Source organism: Pogoniulus pusillus, chromosome 4 (assembly GCF_015220805.1).
Source record: "Pogoniulus pusillus isolate bPogPus1 chromosome 4, bPogPus1.pri, whole genome shotgun sequence".
NCBI classification, from domain to species: domain Eukaryota; kingdom Metazoa; phylum Chordata; class Aves; order Piciformes; family Lybiidae; genus Pogoniulus; species Pogoniulus pusillus.
The window spans coordinates 19,798,921-19,824,629 of record NC_087267.1 but is presented as its reverse complement, the minus strand read 5'-3'; the positions used below and the strand labels follow the sequence as shown (position 1 = coordinate 19,824,629).

Sequence of the window (25,709 nt, the reverse complement as noted above, 5' to 3'; positions counted from 1 at the left end):
CTCAAGTTGCATCAGGGAAGGTTCAAGTTGGATGTTGGGAGGAAGTTCTTTCCTGAGCAGGTGGTCAGGCACTGGAACAGGCTGCTCAGGGAGGTGGTGGAGTTGCCATCACTGGAGGTGTTTAAAAGGAGAGTGGATGTGGTGCTTGAGGCGATGGTCTAGTGATGAAGGATGCTGGCATGAAGGTTGGCCTGGCTGATCCTGGTGGTCCTTTCCAACCATAGCAATTCCTAGTGCTTAGATGTTGTGCTGAGGGATTTGGTTTAGACAAGGACTTGTCAGTGTGAGACTAATGATTGGACTCGATGAGCTTGAAGGGTTTTCCAGTCTAAGAAATTCTGTGATTCTATGACTTGCCCTTCAAAATTGCCTGTGGTCTCTCACAAACCAGCTGGCAGTGTCTATGCTGCAACCAAGTTCATCTGTAAAGCATCCCATCAGCAGTGTTTGTCTTTTGGGTCCATAGCCATCACCAAGCTCCATCATTATCCATTTTCAAGCACAAAACCTCTATTTTGAGCTCCCATATTATTTTAGCAGAAGGCAGTCCAAAAGGAGCTGCTTAGTTGGATAGTGATGTCACATCCCCCTGCAAGCTGTTGGGGTCAAGGGGTTATATGACAGGCAGGTGGTTTTATGACATGCTTGTGTGAGGACTGGCATGGTACTCTGGAAAGTAATACAGGATACATTCCTAATGCCAAAGAGCTCTAAAGTGAGCTGTGAGTTCTGACTTTGCTACCTCTAGTCAGCAAAGAGCAGACTGCAGTTACATTGTCCCAACGTCAGGCAAAGAAACTGATTCACAGGATCACAGAATGTCAGGGGCTGGAAGGAACCTCCAAAGCTCATCCAGTCCAAAGCCTCTGCCACAGCAGGATCACCTATATTAGATCACACAGGAACCCCTTCAGGCAAGTCTTGAATATCTCCAGAGAGGGAGACTCCACAACCCTCCTGGGCAGCCTGTTCCAGTGCTCTGTCACCCTCACAGGGAAAAAAATACTTCCTCAGGTTCACATGGAGCTTCCTGTGCCTCAACCTCCACCCATTGCCCCTTGTCCTGTCACTGGGCATCACCCAGCAGAGCCTGGCTCCATGCTCCTGGCACTCACCCTTTATATCTTGATCAACATGAATGAGGTCACCCCTCAGGCTCCTCCTCTCCAAGCTAAAAAGCCCCAGATCCCTCAGGCTCTCCTCATAAGAGATGTTCCATTCCCTCAGTCATCTTTGTGGCTCTGCACTGGACTGTCTCAAGCAGTTCCCTGAGATCCTTCTTGAACTGAGAGGCCCAGAACTGGACACAGTACTCCAGATGTAGCCTCACCAGGGCAGAGTAGGGGAGGAGGAGAACCTCTCTTGACCTACTAACCACAACCCTTCTAATAGACCCCAGGATGGCACTGGCCTTGCTGGCCCACAAGAGCATATTGCTGGCTCAGTATAAATCTAGGCACGTAACATTTATGTCAGTGTTCAGTTAAATATGTTTAAAACATAGGCAAGCAGAACATATATTTTACCTATGCATACTTTTTTTCCCTGCATTTCAGTCCAAACAGTTAGAGACTGTTCTACAGCCCACACCCAGCAAATCCTTCAGTGCTCAACAGTTCTATACAAGCCTTGCATATAAGCTGCAGTTAATATCACAGTATCACAGTATCAGAGTATCACCAAGGCTGGAAGAGACCTCACAGATCATCAAGTCCAACCCTTTACCACAGAACTCAAGGCTAGACCATGGCACCAAGTGCCACGTCCAATCTTGCCTTGAACAGCTCCAGGGACGACGACTCCACCACCTCCCCGGGCAGCCCATTCCAGTGTCCAATGACTCTCTCAGTGAAGAACTTTCTCCTCACCTCCAGCCTAAATCTCCCCTGGCACAGCCTGAGGCTGTGTCCTCTCATTCTGGTGCTGGCCACCTGAGAGAAGAGAGCAACCTCCCCCTGGCCACAACCACCCCTCAGGTAGTTGTAGACAGCAATAAGGTCTCCCCTGAGCTTCCTCTTCTCCAGGCTAACCAATCCCAGCTCCCTCAGCCTCTCCTCGTAGGGCTGTGCTCGAGCCTCTCACCAGCCTCGTCGCCCTTCTCTGGACACGCTCAAGCATCTCAATGTCCCTCCTAAACTGGGGGGCCCAGAACTGAACACAGTACTCAAGGTGTGGTCTAAGCAGTGCAGAGTACAGGGGCAGAATGACCTCCCTGCTCCTGCTGGCCACACCATTCCTGATGCAGGCCAGTAACGGGCAGGAGATTATATCATCGTCAAATAAAGTATTCACCTTTCTGTCCAGTTTAAGACTTCTTCTACAGGTGAAAAAAAAACCCCAAAAGCTTAGATTTGGCAGCACAGTCAAAAGCACATATGAAAGATCATGTTGGAACCCAGAAAGAAGTAAATGTGTTTGCTTAAATTTTTAGGATTCAATTATTCTGCATCTGTTGCTTTAAAGAAGAAAATGTGATAGTCTGAGAATAATTTGGGGGTCTCTGGTTGCTGACAAGAATACTTTAACAAGCAAAATTACTAAAGGCTAAGAGTCAAATTTGACTTTGGTGTAGGAGACTGGATAGGACTGGGTGCTAGGTTGGACTGGATGATCTTGGAGGTCTCTTCCAACCTGATTGATTCTGTGATTCTATGAACTGTATCAGGAACAGTGTGGCCAGTAGGACAAGGGAGGTTATTCTTCCCTTGTACACCACACTGGTCAGGCCACACCTTGAGTGCTGTGTCCAGTTCTGGGCTCCTCACCTTCAGTTCTGTGTCCAGTTCTGGGCTCCTCAATTCAAGAGAGATGTTGAGGTGCTGGAATGTGTCCAGAGAAGGGCAACGAAGCTGGTGAGGGGCCTGGAGCACAGCCCTGTGAGGAGAGGCTGAGGGAGCTGGGGGTGTGCAGCCTGGAGAAGAGGAGGCTCAGGGCAGACCTCATTGCTGTCTACAACTACTTGAAGGGAGGCTGTAGCCAGGTGGGGGTTGGGCTCTTCTGGCAGGCAACCAGCAACAGAAGGAGGGGACACAGTCTGAAGTTGTGCAATTAAGGGAGGTCTAGGCTGGATGTTAGGAGGAAGTTGTTGTCAGAGAGAGTGATTGGCATTGGAATGGGCTGCCCAGGGAGGTGGTGGAGGCACCATCTCTGGAGGTGTTGAAGCAAAGCCTGGCTGAGGCACTGAGTGCCATGGTCTAGTTGATTGGATAGGGCTGGGTGCTAGGTTGGCCTGGATGATCTTGGAGGTCTCTTCCAACCTGATTTATTCTATGATTCTATGATCTAGTCCAACCCCTCTGCAGTCAGCAAGGTTGTTCTCAACTGTACCAGGTTGCCCAGGTATGTGATGACTACAATATTCCACAACAATACATAACAGCACTGATTTGTTGCATCATTTCTGATGACATATTTCGTAGCTGATAATGCTTGCTAACTGTGGCAGCTCAGTTTTCTGTGACAGGCATAAGAACGAATATTTATCAGCTATAAGCCAAAAAGAGACTGAAATGCTGCTGCCAGTTACAGCTATTAACTTTCCTTCACAATGTGGCATTGTTGGTTTTGGCTTTAGCATACACTGCAGTGAAAGGGACATTATTTGCTGTGTGCAGTGGTGCCATATGTATTTCATAGAAGATTATGATTACTAGCAGGAACAAAGAGTCCATTAAGGTTTTACACAACAATTTAATATCAAATAACATTCCACAATCCTTTGCCTTAAGACAAAATGTAACATATTTAAAACAGCCCATCAGAATTCCTTTTACATACAGTGTGGTGGTGCTCAAAATCAAATGTTTTATAGACGGGATCACAGGATGCTAGAGGTTGGAAGGGACCTCTGTAGATCATCAAGTCCATCACCCCCTGCCAGAGTGGGACCATAGGATCTAGTTCAGGTCATACAGGAGCACATCCAGACAGGGCTTGAAAGTCTCCAGAGAGGGAGACTTCACAACCTCTCTGGGCAGCCTGTTCCAGGGCTCTGTCACCCTCAGTGTTGAGGTGAAACCTTCTATGGTCCAGATTGTATCCACTGCTCCTTGTCTTATTACTGCAGATCACCAAAAGGAGATTGGTGCCATCCATTTGATACCACTTCTCAAATAGAATAGAATCATAGAATCAGTCAGGGCTTAAACACCTCCAGCCATGGGGCCTCAACCACCTCCCTGGGCAACCCATGCCAGGCTCTCACCACTCTCATGCTCAACAACTTCCTCCTCACGGACACTCTGATTCTCCCCACCTCCAGCTTTGCTCCATTCCCCCCAGTCCTGTCACTCCCTGACAGCCTGAAAAGTCTCTCCCCAGCTTTTTTGTAGGTCCCCTTCAGATCCTGGAAGGCCACAAGAAGGTCACCTGGGAGCCTCCTCTTCTCCAGACTGAACAGCCCCAACTCTTTCAGTCTGTCCTCACAGCAGAGCTGCTGCAGCCCTCTGAGCATCCTCCTGGCCCTTCTCTGGACATGCTCCAACATCTCCACATCCCTCTTGTCACAGTGGCTCCAGAACTGGATGCAGTACTCCAGTGAGGCCTCACCAGAGCAGAGTAGAGGGGAAGAATCACCTTCCTGGCCCTGCTGGCCACACTTCTCCTGATGCAGCCCAGGCTCTGCTTGGCTCTCTGGGCTGCAAGTGCACACTGCTGGCTCCTGTTGAGTTTCTCATCCACCTGCACCCCCCAGGTCCCTCTCCTCAGGGCTGCTCTTTCTTTTTTCAGTGAAAAAAAGGTGCTCTATTTGAATTCTATTAATCTTATTCATGCATATGTTCAATCTCCCAAACCTAGTCACTTTTCAGCATCTTGCTACCTTGACCAAGCCCAAGATACATTTGCTCATTTAAGACCAGATATGAATAGATTAGGACCCGAAAAACTTGGTACATCACGGATAGGTGAAACTCCTGAAAACATAATAAATTCAAAGATTTTTTTTCCCAGTATACAATTCAGATTTCTTTTCTTTCTATGATCTACTAATGACATCTCTCTGAGACTTTTTTCTCTTTCTCTTTTTCTTTTCTTTTGCTTTTCTTTTTCTTTCTCTGACTCTTTTTCTTTCTCTTTCTCTCTCTTTCTTTTTCTTTCTTTTTTCTCTTCTTTCTTTCTTTCTTTCTTTCTTTCTTTCTTTCTTTCTTTCTTTCTTTCTTTCTTTCTTTCTTTCTTTCTTTCTTTCTTTCTTTCTCTTCTTTTGCTTTTTCTTTCCCTTTTTCTCCTCTTTCTCTTCTTTCCCTTTTTCTTTCCCTTTTCTCCACTTTCTTTCTCTTCTTTCCCTTTTTCTTTCCCTTTTTCTCCTCTTTCTTTCTCTTCTTTCCCTTTTTCTTAACCTTTTTCTCCTCTTTCTTTCTCTTCTTTCCCTTTTTCTTTCCCTTTTTCTCCTTTCTTTCTATTTTCCTTTTTCTTTTCTCTTCCTTTCTCTTTCACTTTTGCATTTTCTTTCTCTTTCTCTGACTTTTTTCTTTTTCTTTTTTTTCTTTTACTTTTTCTTTTTCTTTATCTTTTTCTTTTTCTTTCTTTTTCTTTCTCTGAGTCTTTCTTTTTCTTTTTCTTTCTTCCTCTCTTTTTCTTTTTTCTCTTTTTCTCTGACTTTTTCTTTTTTTATTTTTCTTCTTTTTTTCTTTTCTTTCCCTTTTTCTCCTTTCTCTTTCTTCCTCTTTCTTCCTCTGACTCTTTTTCTCTCTTCCTCTTTTTCTCTTTCTTTCTTTTTCTTTTTGTTTTTCTTTCTCTTTCTCTTTCTCTTTTTTCTTTCTTTTCCTCCTCTTTCTTTTTCTTTCTCTCTTTCTCTTTCTCTTTCTCTTTCTCTTTTTCTTTTTCTTTTTCTTTCCCTTTCTTTCTCTTTCTCTTTTTCTTCCTCTTTCTCTTTTTCTCTTTCTTTCTCTTTCTTTCTCTCTCTCTTTCTTTCTTTCTCATTCTGTTTTCCTTTTTCCTGCAAAGTTTATGTTACAAGAGAAAAAAATCCACTCTTCCAGGTTCGGAAACTCAATAAAACTTAATTAAAGCTGGAAGGAGATTTGTCAAGAAATCCTGTCAAGGAGAACTGAAGAGAAAGTCTGTGCCATTTCTCAATTATCCTTCGAGGTTACTCTTCAACTGTTTCCCCTCATTGCTAAGGTAAGGTACTGACATGTTGTAAATGGGCTAGAAGAGGCAGGCCTTAGGTTGCAAATTTGTGCTTGGTTTTCATAGTTGCTAGCAGCATCTTAGCAGGGAAATCTCTCCAGGTAAGAAAAGAGGTAAAAAAAGGAGTCTATGGACTGATGTGCAAACAGAGGATCAGAGGGCAACAGCAGTCTGGTTGGTGCAGGCAGATGAGTCAGAACAATTGCTCCACTCATAATGAGAATGATAGCCTGCAGGTCTCAGGCTGTGGGTGACTTGTTCACACAGACCACTGCGCTGCCCTGAGTCACGGTGCAATATGCAAATCCCTGGCAAGTCATGCGGAAGCAAAGCCTGCTGCTTCCCCACTCCAGGGATGGGTGCTCTGTAGATGTAAAAGGCAGGCATGTAGCTTAAAAGATCTTTGCCACAAGATTTACTTTATTTGTGTTTTTGTAGGTGAGGTATCCTTCCCCCTCCAAAACCTTTCTGAGTCACCAGACTATGCCAGGGAGTAGCAACAAAGACGGGAATGAGGATAGCATCTTCAGAACTTACTTTTGATTGCTCTTCACTGCTTGAAGGACTTTGAAATGTGTCTGCAGTGTGTCCAGAGAAGGGCCAGGAGGATACTCAGAGGGCTGGAGCAGCTCTGCTGTGAGCACAGACTGAAAGAGTTGGGGCTGTTGAGTCTGGAGAAGAGGAGGCTCCCAGGTGACCTTCTTGTGGCCTTCAGGATCTGAAGGGAGCCTACAAAAAAAGCTGGGGAGGGACTTTTCAGGCTGTCAGGGAGTGCCAGGACTAGGAGGAATGGAGCAAAGCTGGAGGTGGGGAGAATCAGAGTGGCCGTGAGGAGGAAGTTGTTGAGCATGAGAGTGGTGAGAGCCTGGCATGGGTTGCCCAGGGAGGTGGTTGAGGCCCCATGGCTGGAGGCTGTGTGCAGCCTGCTTTAGGGTAGGGTGTCCCTGCCCATGGCAGGGGGTTTGAACTAGGTGATCCTTGTGGTCCCTTCCAACCATGACTGATTCTGTGATTCTATGATTCTATGAAGGAAATGCTTAAGGAGTCCATTTCTGGACAGCAAAATTCTGTAACTAATGGAGAATTTTGTAGTGCTTTATACTCCTGTGTATGCAGTAACCTTGCAGCTCCTTAGTATCTTTACTATCTTAGTGTATTTCTTAAAGGGGAAGTTGAAAAGCAGAATTTCTGTACTGTTGTGATGGTTTGAGTGTTACCTGCCCCCCTACACATAAAAAAATCACCCAGACTCGACTTAGCTGAACTGGAAATTGAATGAAGCTTTATATTTACAGCTTAGCACAATATACAAGCAGATATTTGCAATAGATACAGCTATAGACAGACATCTACAAGTTAAAAAGGTGATACAGAAACACAACAGCCCTCCCAGAAACCTGAGTCCCCAGGAGGGGCTCCCAACCACCCTTCCACCTCCCTTCCACCCCTCTACCTTATCCCAGACTTTGCCTTATGTGCAAGGTGAGTTTGGAGAGTCAGCCAGGGGGGTTAGGAAGCAGATGGATTAGCTACACAGACAGCAGGTTAGGGAGAGAAGGGAGGCAGCCAAAGCCAGAGAGAGCAACTCTGTTATCTCTATTTATGTTCTTGTTTTCACACATCTCAGCAAGCCTATGAGTGCAGTAGACATCACCATTGTTTCCTTTTCACAGCCTATCATCTAATGCTTCTCACCAAAATATTCCAGCTAGCTTCAAACAAGCAAAACTGTCAAAGCAGTATGGCATATTTTTCTAGATCTCAGATCTCTCCCTATCTTTAAGAGCTTTAAAGATGCAAAATTAATTCTAGTTACATTTTGAGCATTGCTTTTCACCACGAATTTAATATCCTGGCCTGGATCAGGAACAGTGTGGCCAGTAGGACAAGAGAGGTTATTCTGCCCCTGTACTCAGAACTGCTCAGGCCACAGCTTGAGTGCTGTGTCCAGTTCTGGGCTCCTCAATTCAAGAGAGATGTTGAGGTGCTGGAAGGTGTCCAGAGAAGGGCAACAAAGCTGGTGAGGGGCCTGGAGCACAGCCCTGTGAGGAGAGGCTGAGGGAGCTGGGAGTGTGGGGGTGTGCAGCCTGGGGAAGAGGAGGCTCAGGGGGGACCTCATTGCTGACTACAACTCCCTGAAGGGAGGCTGTAGCCAGGTGGGGTTGGTCTCTTCTGCCAGGCAACCAGCAACAGAACAAGGGGACACAGTCTCAAGTTGTGCTGGTGGAGGTCTAGGCTGGATGTTAGGAGGAAGTTGTTGTCAGAGAGAGTGATTGGCATTGGAATGGGCTGCCCAGGGAGGTGGTGGAGTCACCATCCCTGGAGGTGCTGAAGCAAAGCTTGGCTGAGGCACTTAGTGCCATGGTCTAGATGATTGATTAGGGCTGGGTGCTAGGTTGGCCTGGATGATCTTGGAGGTCTCTTCCAACCTGGATGATGCTATTCAATTCTATTCTTTCCACATCTCCAAAGAGTTTTTGATGTATTTACCCCTTTCCCAGCACTACTAATTTGTGCCAATTCTGTGGATAGAAACCTCCTCAAGCCTCTTTTTTTTTCTCATGCTGTCCCAAGGATATTCTCAGCAGACACCATGAGCTTGTCTCTCACTTATTTTCTTTAGAGCACTTCATGAGCTGTGGAACTAAAAAAGAGATTCCCTTTTTGATGTCAGCTAAATGCAATGAATGATGCATCTTTGGAGCACATCTCTTGTGTATCCTTGAGTCAAAAAAGGGATTCCCTTTTTGATGTCAGCTAAATGCAATGAATGATGCATCTTTGGAGCACATCTCTTGTGTATCCTTGAATCCTCCAACCTGGTTGATTCTATGATCTCACGGCTATGAGCAAGTGCTGTAAGTAACCCTTTTGGTTTAGCTGTTATTAGTTACAAGTCAGAGAAGAAGTTGAACATCAGCAGAAGCCTTTGAAAAACAAATTGTATAATAAGCAGGCACAAGAGAATAAAAGATAGGAGGATGAGATATGAGGATTAGGCATCTGTCTGGTAGTAATGGAGCTGTATCAGGAACTGGTTTACTCTTGCTACCAAAATGCACAGCATCAGCCAAACGCAAACAAACCTCCAGGTACCGAAAGGAGGAGCTTACAGCTGAACTGAATTAATCGTTTGGGAAGTGGGGGGGGGGGGGGAATGTAAATACAAAAAGCTCTTTCATTCAGGCTACAACATGCAGAGAAACATGTGATGTAGCCCTGAACTTTGAACATAATGAAATATTCCTCACAAGATGGTGAAGCAGGAGGAGAAAAAAAAAAGTCCATTCCAAAGCTAAGCAAAATATTAATGTAGATGCTGAGTTTGATGCTTTCCTGTTGAGTTTCAAACTGCTGAACCTGATCATAGACTCAACCAGGTGGGAAGAGACCTCCAAGATCATCCAGTCCAACCTGATGTGATCTGCTTCACTGAATTGCAGCTTTAATGAAATATTTGCTCTCAGCTCCTAAATGTCTGCAAATAAGTTTCCATCCCGCTTTATTTTGTGTTGTATCTTTTGCTGTTGTTCCTTCCCCTTGCCCTTGAAGAGATACTCTTTCTCTGCATGTTCACTGATACCTGTGTCATTTTACCATCTCCATCACAGCAGTAACCATCTGGTAATGGATTCGATGATCTCCGCTTCTCATTGTTGCTCCCACTCCCATCACGCAGTGGTTTTATCTCTGCCTCTGCTGTGTGTGAGTAGCAGTGGGGTTTTGAGGGAAAAGGACACACATAGCCTGACTTTCCATGTTAATTACCTCTTGGCCAACAAACCCTTTCTGATCCATGCTTTCTATTCTGTTTTCACTCTTAGTTAGGCCTGATACAAAACAATTTGTACTTGAAAATGAAGTCTGAGCTTCTCCCATCCTACAATGCGGGTAGGGGATTGGGATGTCAGTTTCCTGCCTGGGGACTGTGCTAGTTTAGAACAGCATAGAATCAACCAGGTTGGAAGAGACCTCCAAGATCATCCAGTCCCACCTATCACCCAGCCCTATCCAGTCATCTATACTGGATGCTTGAAGCTAGCTAGAATGTTTTGGTGAGAAGAATTAGATTACAGGCTGTGAAAAGGAAACAATGATGATGTCTGCTGCACTTACAGGCTTGCTGAGATGTATAAGAACAAGAACATAAATATAGATAACAGAGTTGCTCTCTAGGCTTTGTGGGCTGCACTTCTCTCTCTAACCTAAATGGCCATTTGTGTGACTAATCCATTTGCTTCCTAACCCCCCTGGCCGACCCTCCAATCTTCCTTGGGCGCAAGGCAAGATCTAGGGTAAGGTAGAGGGGTGGGAGAAGGTGGAAGGGTGTTTGAGAGCCCCTCCTGGGGACTCTGGTTTCAGGAGGGGCTGTTGTGTTTCTGTATTACCTTTTTAATTTGTATATATCTATATATATGTTACTACCTGCTTGTATATTGTGCTAAGCTGTAAATACAAAGCTTCATTCAATTTCCAGTTCAGCTGAGTCTAGTCTGGGTGATTTTGTTAAGTGGGGGGGGGCAGGGAACACCCAAACCATCACAGGGACTGCTATGATTCCAGGAAACATCGTGTTGTGAAAATCTCTGAACAGCTAGAAATTTCAAACCAGCTTGTTTGTTTGTTTGTTTGTTTGATTTTAAGTGCATTCTCTTTTGCCTGCAGGTGTCCTTGTCATGAGGAATGTGTTTGAAATCACCTCGCCCAAAAATCAACTCCTTTCCGGAGTGCACAGGAGAGGAATGAAGTTTCAACGGCAACTTTCAAAGTTTCAAACGTGGGTTTTGTACTGCATTAGCACAGCCCATTGGTGTTTTTAACTCTTAGTATGAAAGGAGTACACTTTGAGGAATTACTTTTCACATCAACTTTTGCATTTTAAACTTTGATTTTGTTCTGTATTAGAACAATTCAGAATGATTTTTTTTCTTAACTTTAAATGTGAAAAGAGTGGAAGTAATCTCTAGGGTGTGCAGATGACACCAAACTGGGAGCAGGTGTGGAGCTGTTGGAGGGTAGGAGAGCCCTGCAGAGGACCTGGACAGGCTGGATGGGTGGGCAGAGGCCAATGGGATGAGATTGAACAAGGTCAAGTCCAGGCTTCTACACTTTGGCCACAAACCCAAGCAGCACTACAGGCTGGGGACAGAGTGGCTGGAGAGCAGCCAGGAAGAAAGGGACCTGGGGGTACTGGTGGATAGTAGGCTGAAGATGAGCCAGCAGTGTGCCCAGGTGGCCAAGAGAGCCAATGGCATCCTGGCCTGAATCAGGAACAGTGTGGCCAGTAGGACAAGGGAGGTTCTTCTGCCCCTGTACTCAGCACTGGTCAGGCCACAGCTTGAGTGCTGTGTCCAGTTCTGGGCTCCTCAATTCAAGAGAGATGTTGAGATGCTGGAACATGTCCAGAGAAGGGCAACAAAGCTGGTGAGAGGCCTGGAACACAGCCCTGTGAGGAGAGGCTGAGGGAGCTGGGGGTGTGCAGCCTGGAGAAGAGGAGGCTCAGGGCTGACCTCATTGCTGTCTACAACTACCTGAAGGGAAGCTGTAGCCGGTGAGGGTTGGTCTCTTCTGCCAGGCAAGCAGCAACAGAACAAGGGGACACAGTCTCAAGTTGTGCAATCAGGGGAGGTCGAGGCTGGATGTTAGGAGGAAGTTGTTGTCAGAGAGAGTGATTGGCATTGGAATGGGCTGCCCAGGGAGGTGATGGAGTCACTGTCCCTGGAGGTGTTCAAGCAAAGCCTGGATGAGGCACTTAGTGCCATGGTCTGGTTGATTGGACAGGACTGGGTGCTAGGTTGGCCTGGATGATGTTGGAGGTCTCTTCCAACCTGGTTGATTCTGTGATTCTATGATATCAATCTAAAATGATACCTCAGGCAAACAAAATTCTCAGATTACAGAGCAATTAACACATAGTAGCAAATATATATCCACCCATACATATAGATAGATAGATAGATAGATAGATAGATAGATAGATTGATTTTCTGCCACACAGAAATGGCTCCTATGTTAGAGAATCTGAGGGCACTTCACTAAAGTGAAAGGAAAGCAATTTTAAAGTATCTCCATAATTGAGAAGCAACTGCTCCATTCCCAATTGATAAAAATCAGGCTTTGAAGTAAATTACATGCTCTTCAAAATGACAGCCAGAAGCGAATACCTACTGCCAGGAGAACAGGATTCTATCCTAGGGGAGAAGGATTATAATCTCTACATCCAAACAAGCCAGAGGAATGTAGGACCTTGCTGCCTGTTCCGTATGATTTTATTTCAGCTTGCTTTTGGGACCCATGCCCAATGTGAATAGCTTTCAGGAATACTTTCTTCTGCTCCACAGGGAAGGAAATAAGTGAATAACGAAACAGTAACTGGTACAGCTTATGCTTAGTCTAAGAAGATGTAGAAAGTAAAGGATTTCTGCATATTTGCAAGTTAAGGCAACAGTTTATACTTGAGTCTTGTATAGCCAGAGGACAACAAGTTCTTGCCAGAGAGAGTGATTTCCATTGGAATGGGCTGCTCAGGGAGGTGGTGGAGTTGCCATCCCTAGAGGTGTTGAAGCAAAGCCTGGCTGAGGCACTTAGTGCCATGGTCTAGATGACTGGATAGGGCTGGGTGCTAGGTTGGACTGGATGACCTTGGAGGTCTCTTCCAACCTGCTTGATTCTATGATTCTGTGATTCTAAGGGGGAGAGCTGGCAGGATATCATTCTCCTAATTACATACCACAGACAATGTCATCCAATACATGCCCTAGAATATGAGCCCTAGCTGCTCACTTAAGCAATAAAGGAACAATATATCAATTAAGTAGATTTTCCTCATGCTGTTTCACCATCACTCTACTTTGACCTGGTTTTAAGTCATGTGAGAATCCACTCAGATAGACACTGGAGGTATCCAACACTTCTGCCCTGCAGAATGAACAAGGCATTGCTTTATTCTGATGCCCTTTTTAGTAGGCACAGTCTCTCAAGGGTCCCTGTAATTGTGGACAGAAAGAAGTCTTCCAGAAAAAGACAGAGTTCCTAATTTGCATCCACCCTTGGACCAATAGGCTGCATACTAGGAGGAAGTTCTTGCCAGACAAAGTGATTTGCCATTGGAATGGTAAAAGGCAAATGACATTGGAATGCCCAGGGAGGTGGTGGAGTCACCGTCCCTGGAAGTGTTCAGGAAAAGCCTGGCTGAGGCTTCTCGCTTCCACTTCTCCTGCTGGCAAGCTTGGAGCTGCATCTCTCTTCTAACCTCACCCTCTGTTTCTTTGACTCATCCACTTTGCTTCCTAACCCCCTGGCCAAACCTCCATTCTTCCTTGGGACTGGGGTAAGGTTGAGAAGGGTAGAGGGAAGGTGAAGGGGCAGTTGGGAGCCTCTCCTGGAGACTCAGGTTTCTGGGAGGGCTGTTGTGTTTCTGTATTACCTTTCACCTTGTCTATTTCTGTCTATAACTGTATATACTGTAAATATCTGCTTGTATATCCTGCTAAGCTGTAAATGTAAAAGCTTCATTCAATTTCCAGAGCCACTGAGCTTAGTCTGGGTGATTCTCTCAAGCGTGGGGGGCAGGGAACACCCAAACCATCACAGCTGTGAAAAGGAAACAATGGTGATGACTACTGCACTCATAGGCTTGCTGAGATGTCTAAGAACAAGAGCATAAATATAGATAAGAGAGTCTCTCTCTGGGCTTTTTGGGCTGCACTTCTCTCTCTAACCTGCCTGACTAATCTTTGTGTTTCCTAACCCCCCTGGCTGAGCCTCCAAAGTCACCTTTGAACGTAAGGCAAAGCCTGAGGTAAGGTAGAGGGGTGGGGAGAAGGTGGAAGGGTGGTTGAGAGTCCCTCCTGGGGACTCTGGTTTTTGGGAGGGCTGTTGTGTTTCTGTATTACCTTTTTAACTTGTTTATTTCTGTCTATGTTGTCAATACCTGCTTGTATATTGAGCTAAGCTGTAAATATAAGCTTCATTCAATTTCCAGAGCTGCTGAGTCTAGCCTGGGTGATTTTCTTAAGTGTGTGGGGGGGGGAGTGGGGGGCAGGTAACACCCAAAGCATCACACTGGGAATCTCTACAAAGTAGAACAGTCTTTAGACCAGAACAAATAGGAGGGAGTCTGATATTCACTACAACATCAAAGGAGTTGTGTCTTTGTGCTTAGAAATTGAGAATAAAGAGGCATTCCCATTGAGCGGATTCAGACACAACAAAGGTTTCAGATGCTGACTGTGGACTGAAAAGGATTCAAACAGAAAACCCACCAACTGCCCTTCATTTCCAGCCAAAAAAAGTCCTGATTTACACTGCAAACCATGAAAAAATAGCAGGCATGGGGGGAGGGAGGGGAATCACAGAAGTGGAAAGTCAGTGAACACAAAAATGCCACTAACCCAGCAGCAATATGACTATAAATGGAGTTTTAGGACTTTGGAGGAAGAGGTTGTGGAGTCTCCTGCTCTGAAGACTTTCTTGTCCTGTCTAGATGCATTCCTCTGTGAGCTGAGCTAGATTGTATGGTCCAGTATCTGAAGGGAGCCTACAAAAAAGCTGGGGAAGGACTTTTCAGGATATCAGGGAGTGACATGACTGAGGAGAATGGAGGAAAGCTGGAGGTGGATAGGTTCAGAGTGGACATGAGGAGGAAGTTGTTGAGCATGAGAGTGGTGAGAGCCTGGCATGGGTTGCCCAGGGAGGTGGTTGAGGCCTCATCCCTGGAGGTGTTTAAGGCCAGGCTGGATGGAGATATGGGCAGCCTGATCTAGGGTAGGGTGTCCCTGCCCATGTCAGGGGGATTGGAACTAGATGATCCTTGTGGTCTCTCCAACCCTGACTGATTCTATGATTGTATGATTCTATGATTCTGCTCTGGCAGGGGGGTTGCACTCCATGATCTCTTTGGGTCCTTTCCAACCCCTAACATCCTGTGATCCTGTGACAGTAAAGTCTGACTTGGATTTTCTTTTCCTGTTTTAAATTGGTATTTGGGGTTAAAAACTCTTTAGAACTGGAGCTCACAAATGGTTTTCTGGAAATCCAGGTCTAGGTAATGAGGCTGAACAAGATTTAACAGAGCTTCTCTGAGGTATTTGCAGGAAAAAAGACTGCTTTCAAGACATGAAGTCAGTGCTAAGCATACAAGTATGCCAGGTATCTAAGATCAAAGCTAGTCCCTAAGCTTTAGAAGCAAACAAACAAACCACAAAAAAAAAACCCAACCCAAACAAAATCAAACCAAAACCAACAAACACAACAACAAAAAAAGGTCAACCGTGCCAAAATTTGGGAGTCTCAGATAATCAAGGCTACTTACATTAGTCATAGAATCATAGAACTGTCAGGTTTGGAAGGGATCTCAAGGATCATCTAGCTCTAAACCCCCTGCTATGGGCAGGGACACCTCCTACTAAATCAGGTAGCTCAGAGCCACATCCAGCCTGGCCTTAAAGACCTCCAGGGATGAGGCTTCCACCACCTCCTTGGGCAACCTGTTTCAGTGTCTCACCACCCTCATGCTGAAGAACTTCTTCCTAACATCCAATCTGAATGGATCCACTTCTACTTTTGCTCCATTTCCCCCAGTCCTATCACTACATGACAGCCTAAAAAGTGCCTCACCATTTAGTAAAGAAGAAGCAGGGTAAAGAAGACAACTGGAGTGGTGAACGACACAGAAAATCAAAACCAGTATGTTGGGAGAAAGAAAATACAAACAGTGGTGAGAGTGACAAAAGCAGGAGTCAAGGATATAAGACAGAGGAAGACTCTATCTTATGTTTGTCTTGAATTTCCTAATTCAGCCAGGAAATTGGATGCCACTTCAGATACTGGAAGGCTACTATGAGATGTCCTCAAAGCCTTCTCTTCTTCACACTGAAGAGCCCCAACTCTCACAGCCTGTCCTCATGGCAGAGCTGCTGCAGCCCTCTGAGCATCTTCGTGGCCCTCCTCTGGACTGGCTCCAACGGTTCCATGTCCTCCTTGTGCTGGGGGCTTCAGAACTGCACACAGTACTGCAGAGGGGGCCTGAGGAGAGCAGAGTAAAGGGGTAGAATATAGAATCATAGAATCACAGAATCACAGAATCATAGAATCAACCAGGTTGGAAGAGACCTCCAACATCATCCAGGCCAACCTAGCACCCAGCCCTATCCAGTCAACTAGACCATGGCACTAAGTGCCTCAGCCAGGCTTTGCTTGAACGTCTTCAGGGACGGCAACTCCACCACCTCCCTGGGCAGCCCATTCCAATGCCAATCACTCTCTGTGAAGAACTTCTCCTAACATCCAACCTAGACCTCCCCCGGCACAACTTGAGACTGTGTCTCCTTCTTCTGTGTCCCTGGCAGAAGAGACCAACCCCACCTGGCTACAGCCTCCCTTCAGGTAGTTGTAGACAGCAATGAGGTCTGCCCTGAGCCTCCTCTTCTCCAGGCTGCACACCCCCAGCTCCCTCAGCCTATTCTGGCTCATCTCACTATGAGATCATAAAACCAACCAAAGCATAGCAAAAGAGTACACATAGAACAGTTTAGCTAGCTCAAATGTAAGGACAACCTCAAGCCTTGTGTGTGCAGTTTCAGGCAAGAATTAGACGAAAAGTACCATTTAGAACTGAGTCTTCAGTCTAACACTCAAAATGTGGTATGTGATGTCGTGACACAGGCAAAAGTGATTTTCTGTAGAGAGATGTTCTGCAAACTTAGGCTGAAAATAAATTAATGAAATCCTGCCATTTCATCATTTTATCACTTCATTGAAGACTGAACAGATGACTGAGCAGATCATTATGCTCAGCTGTATGCTGGACAATAGATTATGTGCCACTGTGATGTGAGGAGGAGGTTCTTGCCAGAGAGAGTGATTGGCATTGGAATGGGCTGCCCAGGGAGGTGGTGGAGTCACCATCCCTGGAGGTGCTGAAGCAAAGCCTGGATGAGGCACTCAGTGCCATGGTCTAGTTGGCTGGATAGGGCTGGGTGCTAGGTTGGCCTGGCTGATCTTGGAGGTCTCTTCCAACCTGGTTGATTCTATGATTCTATGACTGGCCCCAGCACTGGTCCCTGGGGGTCTCCACTGGTCACAGCTCTCCAGCTGGACCTGGCACTATTGATCACCACTCTCTGAACTCTGTCTTGCAAACAGTTCCTAACCCACCTCACTGCCTGCTCTTCCATCCCACACTTCCTCAGCTTGCTCACTAAAATGTCATGGGAGATGGTGCCAAAGGCCTTGCTAAGGTCAAGGTAGACTACATCCACTGCTCTCCCTGAATCTACCCATTCAGTTGTGTCATCACTGGATGCTATCAGGTTAGTCAAGCATGACTTCCCCTTGGTAAATCCATGCTGACTACTCCTGATAACCTTCTACCCTTCCAAGTGCCTTGAGATGCCCTCAAACAGGAGACGCTCCCTCATTTTCCCAGGGATGAAGGTGAGGCTGACTGGTCTGTAGTTGTCATTATGGTTGAATATGGCACTGATACACTCAGAGGCTTTTTCAACTGATCTTTCACCACGTGTTGCCCAGTTGTTAGTAATTCCTGTGTGCAATTGTAAACATATAGGACAAGGGAGGTCATTCTGCCTCTGTACTCAACACTTCTCAGGCCACAGTTTGAGTGCTGTGTCCAGTTCTGGGCTCCTCAATTCAAGAGAGATGTTGAGATATTGGAACGTGTCCACAAAAGGGTGACAAAGCTGGTGAGGGGCCTGGAACACAAACCCTGTGAGGAGAGACTGAGGGAGCTGGGGGTGTGCAGCCTGGAGAAGAGGAGGCTCAGGGAGGACCTCATTGCTGTCTACAACTACCTGAAGGGAGGCTGTAGCCGGTGAGGGTTGGTCTCTTCTGCCAGGCAAGCAGCAACAGAACAAGGGGACACAGTCTCAAGTTGTGCAATCAGGGGAGGTCCAGGCTGGATGTTAGGAGGAAGTTGTTGTCAGAGAGAGTGATTGGCATTGGAATGGGCTGCCCAGGGAGGTGGTGGAGGCACCATCCCTGGAGGTGTTGAAGAAAAGCCTGGATGAGGCACTTAGTGCCATGGTGTAGGTGATTGGATAGGGCTGGGTGCTAGGTCGGACTGGATGAGCTTGGAGGTCTCTTCCAACCTGGTTGATTCTATGATTCTATGATTCTATATTTCAGTCGTCTTCTAACCAGACTCTTAAATACTGCAGCGCAGTTATCCACAGAGTAACAGACAATCCACGTTTGACAACATGGAAACAGATGTGTCCTTTGTTAGAGCCACCAAAAAAAAAGGAGCAGATCTCTTGTCATAGAATCATAGAAACACAGAATGGGCTGGGCTGGAAGGGATCTTCAAAAGTCATCTAGTCCAACCCCCACTGCAGTCAGCATGGATATCCTCAACTAGATCAGGTTGCCCAGAGCCCTGTTGAACCTTACCTTGGATATCTCCAGGGAAGGGGCCTCAAACCACCTCCCTGAGCAACCTATTGCTGTGTTCCACCACCCTCATAGTAAAGAAACTGTCCCTAACTTCCAGTCTGAATCTGCTCTTCTCCAGTTTGAAGTCATTGCCCCTCCCTTCTGTCACTCACTGCAGGTCTTTGTAAACAGTCTCTCTCCATCTTTCTTGTAGGTCCCCTCCAGGTACTGTAAGGCTGCTATTAGATCTCCCTGGAGCCTCCTCTTCTCCAGGCTGAACAACCTCAGCTCCCCCATCCAGTCCGTGTAGCAGAGGTGCTCCCACCCCGTGATCATATTTGTGGTGCTCCTCTGGACCTGCTCCATCCAGTCCTTGTCCTTCCTATATTGAGGACTCCAGACCTGGACACAGTACTCCAGGTGAGGTCTCACCAGAGTAAAGTGGCAGAATCACCTCTCTGGGTCTGCTGGCAATGCATCTTTTGATGTAGCCCAGGATGTGATTGGCTTCAGGGCTGCAAGTGTGCACTGTCTGCACTTGAACTTCTCCTCCATCAGCAGCCCCAAATCCTATTCTTCTGGGCTGTTTTCTATCACCTCTTCCCCACCAGTCTGTATTGATAGTGAGGATTGTCCTAGCCCAGGTGCAGAATCCTTGCACTTGCTCTTGCTGAACCTCAGAAGTATTTTAGAAAATATTTAGAGCTGAAAACTGTGATAAAGTTCCAGCCAGACACTAAGGAGTCCAGCATTACTGCAACGTGTAGGAGCAACTGCTGAGGCTGAAAAGCACTCACAGTACTTGGCAGTACCTCAGCAGATCACATGCTGTATAACCATTGCCTGGCACATCTGAAATCACAATGACTTCTCACCTGATCCCAGATATGTTGGCATACTGCTTGTAGGTCACTGCTCAGGAAAGAACTACATCAAAGTGTAGAATGTTTTTCAGAGTCGTGGTAAGAACAATTAGGAACATCACTACTGTGCTTGTTTGCTTGCCCAAGTAAGTCTGCTCGTGCCATCACAAAGCACCTACAGGATGGCCAAGGGATCAGGCCCAGCCCCCATGGGTTTAGGAAGGGCAGGTCCTGTCTCACCAACCTGATCTCCTTCTATGCTCAGGTTTCCTGCCTGGTGAATGTGGGGCAGGCTGTGGATGTAGTCTACCTGGACTTCAGCAAGGCATCTGACATCATCTGCCACAAGAAGCTCCTGGCCAAGCTGGCAGCTCGTAGCTTGGACAGATTCACCTTGATATGGGTCAAGAACTGGATGGATGGCAGGGCTCACAGAGTGGTGGTGTATGGTGCCACATGCAGTTGGCAGCTGTCACTAGTGGTGTGCCCCAAGGATCAGGGCTGGGCCCAGTCCTGTTCAAAATCTTTACTGATGATCTGGACCAGGGGATCAGGTCTAGCATCAGTCAGTTTGCAGATGACACTGAGCTAGGAGCAGGTGTGGAGCTGTTGGAAGGCAGGAGAGCCCTGCAGGGGGACCTTGCCAGCCTGGATGGGTGGACAGAGGCCAAGGGAATGAGATTTAACAAGGCCAAGCGCAGGGTTCTGTACTTTGGCCACAACAACCCCAAGCAGCACTACAGGCTAGGGACAGAGTGGCTGGAGAGCAGCCAGGCAGAAAGGGACCTGGGGGTACTGGTAGAGAGTAGCTGAAGATGAGCCAGAAGTGTGCTCAGGTGGCCAAGAGAGCCAATGGCATCCTGGCCTGGATCAGGAACAGTGTGGCCAGTAGGACAAGGGAGGTTATTCTGCCCCTGTACTCAGCACTGGTCAGGCCACATCTTGAGTGCTGTGTCCAGTTCTGGGCTCCTCAATTCAAGAAAGATGTTGAGGTGCTGGAAGGTGTCCAGAGAAGGGCAACGAAGCTGGTGAGGGGCCTGGAGCACAGCCCTGTGAGGAGAGGCTGAGGGAGCTGGGGGTGTTTAGCCTGGAGAAGAGGAGGCTCAGGGGAGACCTTATTGCTGTCTACAACTACCTGAAGGGAAGCTGTAGCCAGGTGGGGTTGGTCTCTTCTGCCAGGCAACCAGCAACAGAACAAGGGAACACAGTGTCAAGTTGTGCCAGGGGAGGTCTAGGCTGGGTGTTAGGAGGAAGTTGTTGTCAGAGAGAGTGATTGGCATTGGAATGGGCTGCCCAGGGAGGTGGTGGAGTCACCATCTCTGGAGGTGTTCAAGCAAAGCCTGGCTGAGGCACTTAGTGCCATGGTCTAGTTGATTGGACAGGGCTGGGTGCTAGGTTGGACTGGATGATGTTGGTCTTTTCCAAGCTGGTTGATTCTACGATACTCTATGATAACTGTGGACTTAGGAAGCCATCACTATAATCACCACCACTGATACACAAGGGGACAACTGTCACTGTCAAAGATGTTAAAGAGCAGTGGTGCTTCCCAGCAACTCAGTTGCTGACAGACTGTAGCTTAGAGGAATTATCTTTGTGTTCAGTAGCTACCAATAGCTTTTTCTCTGTGAATTTGTCCTATCCCCTCTTTTACATCTATGTAAATCCATTCCATGAGATGGACTAGCAAAGGGACCCCTGTAAAGATGTCAGGTAGCAGATGGCAAAACACACAATCGGTTTGCTTCCAAGTCAGTTGGCTGGGATTTACAGGCCAGTACATGTTTGCATCTTCAGTCTTTATTAGGTGTGTCGAACTCACTGGGCCTGGATAAGCTACCTGAGGATTTCCTTCCCTCCAAAGGTGGTGTGCTATGTGCAGGTGAGGTTTGAAGTGCTGGGTAAAAGAGACATGTGGACAATTTCCACTTCTTCTGTTCCATACTTGGTGTGCTGTGTGCAGGTGAGGTTTGAAGTGCTGGGTAAAAGAGACATGTGGATAATTTCCACTTCTTTTGTCCCATACTATATGGAAAAGTACATGGATCTTAATGTCTGCTATCCTAGCAAAGCTATTGATTCACAAAGGCTGGTTTAGGTGTGAGACCTCACCTCCAAGGATGCCTCCAGTTCTGGACTCCACCGCCTCCCCGGGCAGCCCATTCCAATGCCAATCACTCTCTCTGACAACAACTTCCTCCTAACATCCAGCCTAGACCTCCACCAGCACAACTTGAGACTGTGTCCTCTTCTTCTGTTGCTGGTTGCCTGGCAGAAGAGACCAACCCCCATCTGGCTACAACCTCCCTTCAGGTAGTTGTAGACAGCAATGAGGTCAGCCCTGAGCCTCCTCTTCTCCAGGCTGCACACCCCCAGCTCCCTCAGCCTCTCCTCACAGGGCTGTGCTCCAGGCCCCTCACCAGCTTTGTCACCCTTCTCTGGACACATTCCAGCACCTCTACATCTCTCTTGAATTGAGGAGCCCAGAACTGGACACAGCACTCAAGCTGTGGCCTGACCAGTGCTGAGTACAGGGGCAGAATAACTTCCCTTGTCCTCCTGGCCACACTGTTCCTGATCCAGGCCAGGATGCCATTGGCTCTCTTGGCCACCTGGGCACACTGCTGGCTACTCTCTACCAGTACCCCCATGTCCCTTTCTTCCTGGCTGCTCTCCAGCCACTCTGTCCCCAGCCTGTAGTGCTGCTTGGCGTTGTTGTGGCCAAAGTGTAAAACCCTGCACTTGGCCTTGTTAAATCTCATTCCCTTGGCCTCTGCCCACCCATCCAGCCTGTCAAGGTCCCCCTGCAGGGCTCTCCTACCCTCCAACAGCGCTACACCTGCTACTAGCTTGGTGTCATCTGCAAACTTACTGATGCTAGACCTGATCCCCTGGTCCAGATCATCAGTGAAGATGTTGAACACGACTGAGCCCAGCACTGACCCTTGGGGCACCCCACTAGTGACAGCTGCCAACTGGATGTGGCACCATTCACCACCACTCTCTTTCAAGTCTTTCACATTTTGCTGTTGTACCTTTGAATTTCTTTTCTACAACCCTTCCTTTCCATCCAGACTCAGTTTGCTTTCCTCTTTAAATATAAGTGCAAGGGAAGGATAAAGATCTGATAGAAGGGCAATGGGCAGACTTAATGACATAAATTTTAGGGGAGGTTGTTAAAAGGAAATATTATCTTTACGTGACTACAGCATCTCTAGGCTACAAGGACGGTCCCTGCCATGCTCTTCATGGTCTCTCTCCATCCCTTCGGTGCGCAAGCCAGCCTTTTCCAGGTCTCCATCCTTCCATGCGGCTATTCCTGATGCTGCGGCTGTCACCTTTCTCCTGACCGTCCATCTTCCTCACACGGGGCCACATCCCTCGCTCCCACTCACGCCCATTTGGATAATCTCCCCCCTCTCCATGGAAGCTCACACCCGTGAGCCCGCTTCCCGCCCGCAGGCCCCCCGGGGCCACCGCTCTGCCTGTGCGCCGCTATCCCGCCAACACGAGGCTCACGGCTGCGGCTCCGCTGGCCGCTCGCAGCCCATGTGTGGGGCACACTGGATCGGGACTCGCTGACCGTCACGCGTCCGGACGCGATGCGGCAGGGCACGGGGCACCCGCGGTGCCAGAGCTATTCCGCAGGGCATTTGTCGCGGCGGCGGCAGCGGACGCCTCCCGCCTCCTCCGCCTGCCGCTGCCGCCTCTGCCTCCTCGCCTCCCGCGGAGGAGATGCTGCTGCAGGCGGGGGGGCGCTGCTCCTTACGTCAGGAGGTGCGGTTCCCCCGGCCCGGCGCTGCCCTCCCCTTTCCTCTCCCCCCGCCGCTTTTATGTCTGTCTTTAAACGCCGTCGCAGTGAGGGTTGAGCACATGTGCCTACCACCGCCTGCTCGCAGCTGAGCTCCGCGCCTGAACGGACGCACTCTCCACCCCTGGCCCCTCATCATCCCTCGCTTCCTGCCGCTGTCGCGGGCGGAGGTAAGGCAAGGGAAGGCGGCGGCTGCGGAGGGCGGGCGAGCAGGGCGCCGCCGCGGTTCCGCGCGTTCACAGCCCGGCCCTGCGGACGCGCCGCATGCAGAGCATGGCCGGCGCCGCCGCCTCGCCTGTGCCTCGCTTGCGCCTCGCTTGTTTCGGGCGGGCGGGAAGGGGCATGGGGTGCTGGGAGCGGGGTCCTTTTCCGTCCTGTGTACGTTTTCCTGCGGAGGAGCCTGGGGGTCCCTCCCCGCTGTGGGGAGGCTGCCTTCGCCCCGGCGCCAGCATCTTGATGGCAGGGAGGGGACCAGCCCCACGGAAGACAATAGCGAGCGCTCGCTGGAAGCCGCCCATGTGTTTTAACGCGGCAGTAGGTTAGGAGGAGGTACGGGGCTGTTTTAAGAATGATTACTGAGGGTGGGGAATTTACATCCTTTTGCTGCCATGAGTTGTGGAAATGTCATTAAACATCTCCCTCGTGATGTCTAAAGCACCTTCAGTGTATGTGCAGCGCATGTTTCACGGGGAGAGGGGCCGAGGGCTGTCTCCATCGCGGGAGCACCGTGCTGATGCGCCTCCTTGCGCGGGTATCTGCGGGCTCGCAGGTAGCGGGACGAGCCTTGTCGTTGTGGCGGATGAGGGAGGGAGCGGGGATACCGCCAGTTGCGCCGGGAGCGGCCCGCGGGCGCCCATCCCCGCCTTGTGACGGCGGCAGCGTGCGAGGCTGAGTCGCAGCAGGGCGAGGGCTGCGGTCGCCCGTGTTCGGTGGCTGCGTGGAGGAGACGCAGGAGGTAGGTGGGGAAGTCCCGCGGCTGCCCGGGCCCCGCATTGTTGCTGCGGAGCGTGGGCGTCGCCCGGCGGGGGCAGGCGCGGGTCCCTCCCACCGCCGCCACCCGCATCCCTCGCCCCACGCCCGGCTGGAGCAGCCTCGGCGGCCTGGGTGCTGGTGCACCCTGGTGTCGGCCATGTTTGGGTGGGAATGGTGATGAGGACCTTTTCTCGACCTTCCGCGTCTCGGATTTATCTTCTCTTTATTGGCTGCAGCCCCCTGTGTACTACGGCACATCCACGGACCGTACCTAGAGTTTTCCCCCTAGGGGATTTTTTATTTTTCCTCTTCCGTTTTCCATACTCATTCTTATTTCCCATGCCTATATTGGCTGGGTTCTGTGGCGATTTTGCCAGTGTTAGTTCGAACTGGAACACCTATGCTTTTCTCGTCGAAGTAAACGAGACGGTTGGAATATGCCTGCCCAGTCACACCGGCCTCCCACACGAGAGGTTCCACCTAAGTAAATGACACGTTGTTTTGGTTGTAGAAAGGACTAAGCAAGACCTCATCCTCATCAGCCATTTTATTTGCTGTGAGGTGTTGCTACATAGTAAGATCAACTGTTGTGGTGTTGATTTCTGAGAGAAGCCTCTTTATTTTTAAGCAGTGTGTCAGCATCACTATGTCACTGACATACTATAGGACACTATATTCTCCCTGCAAAGAAAGTGTAGATGAAGGAAGGGTTTTGTTATGTCATGCACATGTGCACTGGATGTATTATGCAAACAGCTCACTCTGATTAAAGAAAAAAAACAAACATTCTTTTTTATTCTGTTTTAGTAGTGTGATTCCTGTTCTCAATGTCTCATTAAAAAGGACACCTTTAAATACACAGGTTGCTTAATTTTTGCCTTGGCTAACAGACGAGGTTCTGGTTTACACCCAGACCATAGCAAGTGGAGAATGGAATTGAAAGCCCACATTTGGTGCATGTCCAGCACTCCATTTGGCTGTAGCCAGGTGGGGTTGGTCACTTCTGCCAGACAACCAGCAACAGAACAAGGGGACACAGTCTCAGGTTGTGCTGGGGGAAGGATAGCCTGGGTGTCAGGAGGAAGTTGTTGTCAGAGAGAGTGATTGGCATTGGAATGGGCTGCCCAGGGAGGTGGTGGAGTCGCCATGCCTGGAGATGTTCAAGAAAAGCCTGCATGAGGCACTTAGTGCCATGGTTTAGTTGACTGGATAGGGCTGGGTGCTAGGTTGGACTGGATGATGTTGGAGGTCTATGATTCAGCTGTGCGTTTCAGATTCCAAACCAAAAACTGCCATTGGTTTCGAAACCTAACCACTCGATAGCTGTTCAGATGTGTTACCAATAGTAAAACAGAGTAAGTGAAACTGCTAATCATTTTTAAACTAGTTTTGCAGCACAGGCTGGTTCCTGTTGACCTTCTGTATCATCTTTGCCTGTTTTTTTTTTTCTGGCAGGCAAGCAAATCACAGAATCAACCAGGTTGGAAGAGACCTCCAACATCATCCAGTCCAACCTAGCACCCAGCCCTATTCAGTCATCT

At 48.3% G+C, this 25,709-nt stretch overlaps 1 protein-coding gene across 1 annotated transcript in view; it reads left to right on the top strand.

The window, feature by feature from the left end:
* Nucleotides 1-23,050: 23,050 nt before the first annotated feature.
* Nucleotides 23,051-25,709, top strand: part of SLC6A15 (solute carrier family 6 member 15) — a 68,742-nt gene continuing 66,083 nt past the window's right edge. Inside the window, exon 1 of the mRNA XM_064142330.1 lies at nucleotides 23,051-23,366. The gene's annotated coding sequence lies outside the window, so the exon portion shown is untranslated. The remainder of the gene's footprint in view (nucleotides 23,367-25,709) is intronic.